General features: G+C 48.0%; 1 long non-coding RNA gene across 1 annotated transcript; it reads right to left on the reverse strand.

Annotated features, from left to right (window-relative positions):
• Window positions 1–272: 272 nt before the first annotated feature.
• LOC148221268 (uncharacterized) lies at window positions 273–7,811 on the reverse strand. The gene is made up of 3 exons (XR_015808354.1): window positions 7,591–7,811; window positions 1,675–1,754; window positions 273–392 (listed from the first exon to the last, which is right to left on the reverse strand). It is a non-coding gene; the product is annotated as an uncharacterized LOC148221268 (long non-coding RNA).
• Between the last annotated feature and the right edge of the window lie 1,474 nt (window positions 7,812–9,285).

Consider the following 9,285-nt stretch of genomic DNA (forward strand, 5'->3'; position numbering starts at 1 on the left):
TCATCGCTATCCTATGTATTTCAGATAGAAATGATCATAAAAATACAATCTATTTCTATTACAAATAATAAACACAAGAATTATGAACACTTCCACATGAAACTCTTGCACACCAAACTGTTTCTCTGGAGTGTTTTGTCACACTATGGACCTCTTTCTAAGGTGACATCAGTAGCCTACCACGCAGAAGGCATTGCAGGTGGGAGCACAGGAAGAACAGACTAATCCCAAGGAGTGATGAAGATATATGCCATCAAATAAAAGAAACGTACATCCATGTGCTCCACTTCTTCTTCAAACCAACATTTTCGTTTCTCAGTCATCTGAAGCCTGTTGGAGTGCACAACTTCAGCATCTTCTGCTGTGCAAATGTTCATATCCAACAGGGTCATCTGAAGGAAAAGAAGAACAAAATATTGACATGCACAGAAGAAATACTGTGTGGCTTTCAGAGAGCCTGACTAAACGTAGTGTTTCTTTTCTTGTGATGGACAGAGATAGATTCAGCCTCCTACATGCCATATTAGATTACTAAACAATACCATCTGGTTGGACACAAAGGGAGAAATTGAGGCAGAGGTGGAATTTCTTTCCCAAGATAAGACAGATTTAGCACAAGGGCTGAGGCTCCTTGCATCTTCCACATTCATGTAGGACAGCACTCCCTTCATTACTGGCATTTGTTACGGCTTTTCCACATTTCAAGCACAAATACCAACTACTACTGTGAAACCAAACGGATGGCTTACTTTTTGAACAGAGTAAGGCGGAGGTTAAAAAGGAATTCCACTTGTTATCTCAATGTCTGGTGTATCCTCAGACGCATTTTACTCTAATGACACGTTGGACCACGGCTATCACAGTGCTGTGGCACTCAACTTGCACATCTGCCCTTTCTCCTGACATTTGCCCTCGACCAGCTCATACTGGATGCTCATTTTCTCCATGCACTCCACATTAGGGCTGTCTGAATGATACGGAACAGACCACAGTCAAAATTCCCATCTTTCACAGTGCAGTGTGACATGGAAACATGACAGAGGCCACGTGCTGAATCTCAGCACACGGAACAGATGCCAGCAGTGCCTACAGACACCAGACACTACCAGCCAAAGAAATCAAGACATTTTCATACACAGCTGCTTATCATTATGCTTCAAAGTAGCAAGGTACTTACAATCGCTACCAACTTCTTTGCTACCATACAGGCTACAAACATCCCAACTGGATGTGCTCTGGAGCAAGAGAAGGCAGACACAGAGCGGGAAGGCATGCTGCAAGGACACAGAGAAAGGAAGTATCTCCAATACTTCCCCTCTTCTCACACTTCCTCTCTCCTTCTCCAAGAGTTAAAAAGGAGTATTTTTGTATGATTGAGAAGGGATCCACGTCAAAATTAACTTCTGATTTCCCCCAGATTCATTCTAACCGAGCCAGTTCCTGCTAGATCTCCCCATGCACAGGTGCTTGTACTGGCCAAAGGAAAGCCATGCCACAGGCAGCTTCTTTGGCTCTTACTGCCACCTCCAAGCAACTGAGAAGGTATGTGGCAACACACGGAACAAAGAATAGAGCAAACATGCACTCTCAAAGCAACCGTCTGCCTCATCGTTGCCCAGGAGAAAAGAAAATATTGCTTGAATTCCAGACTGTTCTTAGGATTTCCCGACCTACCTAGACTTTTGCTTCAATTCTCCAGAGTTCTGCACCATTCGTTTCCATCGGATTTGGCACGTGTTGGAGGCAACAAGGTGCTATCAAAGTAGGAAACAAGAGTCAGGTATCCTAGAATACAAACCAGTCAGTACTTCAAATATAAAATTATGAATCCCAATATCCATACTACTGGGCTTTCTTTTATTTACAGCCATCTTGGCAATGAAAATAAACCTGAGATTGTTGTTGTTCAAGGCCAACTGTTTCCTGCCCGATAAGGAGCTAACTGTCATCTACCTCGTTCCTACATCCACCGTAAAAAACCTCCCTGTAAAGATCGTAATGAATTGCACCCGAAAATGTTTCTTGTGTTCAGGATGGATATTCAAACGTAGCAGTGATAGATTTCTATCCAGACTCCTCTTATTTATTATTTTATTTTATTGCGGTGAATTTCGGGGGTCCGAGGTGAATTTTGGGGTGAAGTTTTGGCATTTGGAGGGTCCCAGGTGGAATCTGGGGTTCCAGGTGGAATATTGGGGTGAATTTGGGGGATCCAGGTGGGATTTTGTGGGTCCCAGGTAAGGGTTTGGTGGAAGCAAGGTGGGATTTTGGGGTGAATTTTGGAGGTTTTGCGGGAAATTTTGGGGGTCTCATGTGAGTTTTGTGGGTCCCAAGTGAACTTTGGAATGAAGTGGTGGGATTTTGGGGGTCCTGGGTGGATTTGGAGGTGAATTTGGGGGATTTGGGGGCATCTGCGTGGGTTTTGGGAGGACTTGAGGGATTTTGGGAGTTCCTGGATGGGTTGTGGGGTGAAATTGCAGGGTTTTGAGAGGGCTTAGCAAGATTTTGAGGGCTCCTGGATGGATTTTGGGGGCATGGGAGCGATGTTGGTGGAGGGTCGCAGATGGGTTTCGGGGTGAATTTGAGGGATCCCCAAAATTTTGTTGGATTTTTTGTTTGTTTTTGTTGAAGATGGAGGGATTTCGGGGGATCCCAGGTGGGTCTAGGGAGGTCTCTGAGGGGTTTTATTGACAAGTTCAGGAGTTTTGGAGGTTCCCAGGTGGGTTTTGTGGTTAGTTTGGGGGATCCCAGGTGGATTTTGGAGGAATTGGAGGAATTTTGGAGGATCCTTGAGGGGTTTTAGAAGGGTGTTGAAGGTGAAATTTGAAGAACAGCTTAATAATTCAACTGAAAAGCGCTTGAAACCTCCCCCTTCCCCCCTCCATGGCCGGGTTTCTAATTTTAAAAGCCAAAACAGCCTCGGGTCACCCACCGCGGCGCCAAGTAGCGCTTTAATTGAGCGCCGCCAGCCCACCGCCACTAATGAGGTTCATTAAATTAACTGAATGAAGGAATGAATGGTTGAAACTGCGCAAGACCCGACCAAGCTCGACCGCTGCTAGCGCTGGACTGAGGGTTGCGGGAGCCTCGGCGCCCCTTTGATCATCTCGGTAGCTCCTCCCCCTTTGCCGCCTTTCAGCCAATCACGACGCCGACTGCCTGAGAATAGCCCGCCCTTTTCCCCACCCTGTTCTTTCCCGGTCAGCCAATCAGCTCACGGTCTGGCCTCGGCAACGGACACTGGTCAATCAGCGAGCGGTATGGAAAGGGCGGGAAACGCTCAGCCAATGAGAGCGCTGCGTACCTCACGGTGCGCGGCCAATCAGAGCGCGGCGGCCGCGAGGAAAGAAGGGCGCAAAATGGCGGCCAAGAGCAAGCAGGGCAGCGGTTGGAGGGGTTTTGGGGGAACCCAGGTGGGTTTTGAGGGGGATTTGAGTGATTTTGGGGTGTCTGGGATGGGTTTGGGGATGAATCTGGGGGACTTAGGGTGAATTGGAGGGATTCTGGGGGGGTATCCCTGATGGACTATGTTGAGGATTGGAGCCATTTTCGGGGGATTTGAGGGATTCGGGGGGGGGGGGTTCCAGGTGGGGTTATGGGGGTCCCTGAGGGGTTTTCTGGGGTGCTTTGGGGGTTCTCGGGTGGGTTTGGGGGTGAATGGGGGGGGTTGGGAGCACCTGGGTGGATTTTGCGGGGAATTTGGGGAGTGCCAGGTGGGTTTTGGGAGTCTGGGTGGGTTTAGAGGGAGATTTGAGGGATTTGGGGGGTTCCCAGATGGGTTTTGGTTTGACTTTTGGGGTTGCCAGGATAGGATTTGGGAGTCCCAGGTGGATTTGGGGGGGGGGGTTGTGAGATCTTAGAGGTCCCTGGTGGATTTTGAGAACTTCAAGGTGAAATTTGGGGGGGAATTTGTGGAATTTTGGGGGGTCCCAGATGAGGATTTTGAGGATCCCAGTTGAATTTTGGAGTGAATTTGGGAGGTTTTGGGCTCCCAGGTGAATTTTGGGGTCCCAGGTGAACTTTGGGCTGAATTCTGAGGATTTTGGGGTTGTCAAGTATTTTTGGGGGTGGGGTGGGGCAGATTTTGGGAAATGCAGGTGAGTTTTCAGGGGTCTCAGGTTGATCATGGGAAGAATTTGGGAGCTTTGGGGTTCCCGGGTGAATTTTGGGGGGAATTTGTGGAATTTTTGGAGCCCGAGTTGAATTTTAGGGTGAATTACTGGAATTTTGGGGGTCCCAGGTGATCATTTGGGAGTCCTGGTGAATTGTGGGATGAATTTGGGGGGATGCAGGTGGGTTTTCGGTGAATTTGGTGAATTTGGGAGTCCCAGATGGGTCTTGGAGTGAATTTGGTGGATTTGGGGGTATCTGGGTGGGTTTTGAGGGGAATTGGTTGCATTTTTAGGGGGAATTTGGGAGGTTTTGGAGAGGACTGGGTTTTGGGAGAGATTTGAGGGATATGGGGGCTTCCAGGTGGGGCTTTGGGGTGACCTCTAGGGATTTGGGGATCCCAGGTGAATTTTGGGGGGAATTTGTGGAATTTTGGGGGTCCCAGATGAGGATTTTGGGGATCCCAGTTGAATTTTGGAGTGAATTCGGGAGGTTTTGGGATCTCAGGTGAATTTTGGGAGTCCCAGGTAAATTTTGGGCTGAATTCTGGGGATTTTGGGGTTGCCAAGTGAATTTGAGCGCAGGGGATTTTGGGAGATGCAGGTGAGTTTTGAGGGATCTCAGGTTGATTCTGGGGAGAATTTGGGAGATGTGGGAGTCACAGATGGGTCTTGGGGTGAGTTTGGTGGATTTTGGGGTATCTGGGTGGGTTTGGAGGGAGATTGGAGGCATTTAGGGGTGAATTTGGGTGGTTTTAGGGGGTCCTGTGTTTTGAGGGAGATGTGAGGGAATTTGGGGCTTCCAGGTGGGACTTTGGGTGATCTCTGTAGATTTGGGGGTCCCAGGTGAATTTTGGGGTGAATTTGTGGAACTTTGGAGTGTTCCAGGTGAGGATTTGGGAGGTGCAAGTGGAATTTTGGGGTGAATTTGTGGAATTCTGGAGGTTACCAGGTGAATTTTGGTAGTCCAGGTGACTTTTGGGGTGATTTTGTGGAACTTTGGGGGTTCCAGCTGAGGATTTGGGGGATCTAAGGTGGAATTTTGCGTTGAATTTTAGGAATTTTGGAGGTTACGAGGTGAATTTTGGGGGTCCCAGGAGGGACTTCGGGGTGAATTTAGGGGAGTTAGAGTTTCCCAGGTGAATTTTGAGGTGAATTTCAGGGGCCCGAGGTGAATTTTGGGGTGAAGTTTTGGCATTTGGAGAGTCCCAGGTGGAATCTGGGGTTCCAGGTAGAATTTGGGGGATTGAAGGGAATCCGAGCTGGATTTTAGGGTGAATTGTGGGGGATCCAGGTAGGATTTTGTGGGTCCCAGGTAAGGGTTTGGGGGACTGTAAGGGTCCAAAGTTTCCCTCGTTCTTCTTCTCGACCGTCGCAAGGAGACCTCGAGGACCCCCACCCAGGTTGACTCTGGACAATGGTTTCCTGGCCTGGCCAAGATGGATGCTTGTCAGGTGACTATGTGCTGGTGTAGTGTGTTCACTGGACTGTGCTGTTGTGGCACCAGCCAGAGATTGTGTTGTACCAGCTGAAACCTGCATGTACTGCACGACTGCACCTGTCTCCCGCAGCACCACACAATGCTCCATAAATCTCCCCACCTCTTGGCCAGAAGCCACTCGCTTTGGAGAAGGACTATAAAAGAGCGATCCTCTGGGGAAGACCCTTTGAGAACTCCCCACAGATGAAGACTCGTCTATTGGCTGGCCCATGAGGACGTCTGTCTCCTTTGTTGGTAGCTATTTTCCCATCCCCTTCCTTTTCTCTCTCTATACTTTGTTTCCCATATCTCTCCCCTCTATCACTACTGAGTTGTTGGCATTTAATAAAAATTCATTGCTGTTGTTGAATAAACTGATTTTGTCCCCTGCATTTTGCCTGTTTGCACTTTTGAGATCATACGAACCATCACGCCCCCAGCTCTGTATTAACAGCGGATCGTGACATTAAATTGGCGTCACAGACAGGATTTTCTGGCAGACAGAAGGGATGCAAGATTGTCTGTACTCTGTATCAGAGGAAGGAAGTCTTACTCCAGCTGCACTTAGCTGGCTACCTTGAAAGGGTGAGCCTGTCTAGAAAGCAAGGGGTTTTTTTCTGATTTCCCGCAGACTGCAGACACCTTGGTGTAAAGCATCCCCAGGCTTGTTTGAGGGCTCTGTAGTCAGAATTTCACAAAAGGTCTCCTGGTGCATGTGAGGTTTTGCAGAACCTCCGGGTGCCTCTCGGGCACCCACACTGTTGGGCTTATTCTCGTTTCGTGTAAAAAGCAAAGCAGCTAATAGTTGCTGCAAAGTTATTTATTGTAGAAGCACATCAGTCTCAAAAGCAAAAACAAAGCAAAGCAATGGCAAAACTGCAGTGGCAAAATACAATGGCAAAATGCACATGGCATAAAGCCATGGCATAGAGCCCCAGCTCTCCCTGATGCATGTTCTTTTATAGAAACTTTCCAACTAGCTAAGACAAACTCGGACCACGATTTCTTAACCTATTAGAATTCTGGTTTCTTAGCACGCCAGACTACGTATAGACTACGTACATGGCCTATCTTGTTCTAACTGAAAAATGTAAGCAATATTCTTAACTCTTATTATGTCTGAAGCTACGTTCTTGGAGCCTCTAAGGAAACACTAGTATGTTTTTCAACCTTCATTAGAACATGTACTACTTCTCAGGCATCTAAGACCTTTTACTCACTAAAAGCACTTAAAACTTATTCCCTTAACTTACTTACTTATTCACTCCATCTATTCACTTACTCATTCCATTCAAAGACTTTAATTCAATCCCTGCACTCTGATTTCTCTCTGAAGAAATCAGAGACTCCTGACTTACTGACTCCAACAGGTGCAAAAGGCGTGACACTGTTGTTGTTGTTGTTGTTGTTGTTTTATGATGTTTGACTACTTGGTGCAGCGAAGAGACAACCTGGTGTTTTGTAACTAAGGAGTGCCTCCCAAGTAGTTTGGTCTCTTCACCCACACAGGGAAGCGAAGGGGGGCACACAGCGAAAGCTGCTTCGTTGTGTGTGGTAACTTAAGCAATAGACCTCCCTGTTGTGGTTTTTAGTTATCCTTTCACAAATTGACTGAGAATTCCACTGTAACAGATAAAGCTGCATTTTATGCTCTATTAACTAAGTATAGCGCCAGACCGTCCCAAGGTGGGGAGGAATGGGCAAACAATAATTGGTTAAATCTGGAGAATGTGATTGATAGAATATGTTCTTTGCAACATGAATCAGAGTTCAAACTGGGCAAAAATAAAACCATACTCTGCTCAGTTTTGGGAGCTTGTCTTACGGCAGCTATAGAAACTCGCTCTAAGTGAAGAAGTGAGGAAAGAACAATTATAGACTCTCTACAAAACTTAGTCGAAATCTTGCAAAAACAATTAGATGAAGAAAGGAATGAAAATCATTTGTTAAAAGCTGCCCTAAGAGAAGAACGAGCCAAAAATTCAAAGCATACTGACTCACCAAAAGAAACACAGGAGAAGGAAGCTGTTCACATTAATCCAATATACTCTCAAAAAGACCTAATTTTGATGAAAAATTGTGGGAAGCGCTGCTGCCCCAACTTGAAACCTGTGATTAAAATAGAATATGATTATATCAGTGATGCACCCCCCTAGCAGGTGGCGCCGGCTGCAGAGGTGAAGGCGGTGCTGCCCGCTCCCTCCTCGGTGATGTCGCAGCCTGGCCTGCCTCTGGAGGTGGAGCCACAGCAGCCCGCCCCGGCGATGGGCGGGGCTGTGACGTCTGACGTGCCGCCCCCCTATGATGCACCCCGCCCACCCGGAAGCACAGGGTTCTCCCCCCGGTGCACCAGGACTGCTGCCGGAACTCTGTGCATTTCCGTCAACAAATCTACTTCCGCCGACCATGCAAAGCGCCGCTGCATCTGTGCCTGTGTCTGCTGCACCATTCTCCATGGGACAGGGACTGCGCTCGTCACTCCAGCCCAGCGCCTCGAGTGGAGAGGCACAGCAGACTCTCCTCCGAAGGCGAGGACTCACATCGGACAGTCGACGTTGTGCTGGTCCCTCAGCTTCCCCTCGGAGCAGCCTGTGGACCCTGCCCCCGTGTTCAGTCACAGTCTGGCCCAAGAATCATCACAGCTTCTGGGAGGCGGTGAAAGTCAAAGCATTGCAACAAGGAGACTGGGATTTACTAGAACGTTTGGGAATGCCGGGGGGTGGTGTTCTCCGGGTGGAAGAAGGTGTTCAGGTAGATCCAGCTGAGCTCAACCCGGTCCCTGGGGGGACCGGGGGACCTCAGGCCTTTCCTGTCTTCAAGGCTGTGCCTGGCTCAGGGCAGGCAGATAGGCACGACGTCATAGCTTGGCGTGTTGTCCAAGATTTACAGGACAAGGTAGCAAAATATGGGCTTGGTTCTGCACAAGTGATGCAAATTATTAGGGTATTGAATACCGATTTATTAGCACCCTATGATATTAAGCATCTGGCCCAGGTGCTGTTCCAGCCTGTCCAGTTTAGACTGTTTGAGGACAACTGGAGACAGATGGCTGACAGGGCTGCTGCTGAGAATATGCAGCGACCCCGGCCAGATCCTAGATTTGCTGTGGGGACGGATGCTTTGATGGGTCGACATCAATTTGCTAGCCCTGACGTGCAAGCCACCTGGGACCCCCTGATTCTAGAATAGTGCCAGAAAATAGGGCTTGCAGCCATGTTAAAAACAATGGAAGCTGCTGCCCCACGACAAAAGTATGTGAAAATTACACAGGGTCCCAGAGAACCTTTCCTACAATTTGTTGAGAAAATTGCAGCTGCCTTGGAGAAGCAGTTTGAGGATGATTCCCTAAGACAGTTATGTAAACAGCTGGCTAGGGACAATGCTAATGTTGATTGTTTAAAAATCATCCAGGCTATGCCAGGGGACCCTTCTTTGACTGAGATGATCCAGGCATGTGCTAAGGTGGAAACCATAGATCATGAGATCTCCACTTTAGCGGCTGCCATGTGGAATCATCAAAACATGTCAGGAGGTGGTCAGAAAAAGCATGGGAAAAATAATGATAACAATAAGCAGAAGCCACAGGAACAGAAGGCTAACATGCCTACTTTTCTGTGTGCTAAATGCAAAAAACCTGGACATTATGCCAGTCAGTGCAGAACAAAGAAGCCTCTGCCGGACCAGAGAAATGGGCTG

This window comes from Sturnus vulgaris, chromosome 24, assembly GCF_052056855.1.
Source record: "Sturnus vulgaris isolate bStuVul1 chromosome 24, bStuVul1.hap1, whole genome shotgun sequence".
Classification (NCBI taxonomy): Eukaryota; Metazoa; Chordata; class Aves; order Passeriformes; family Sturnidae; genus Sturnus; species Sturnus vulgaris.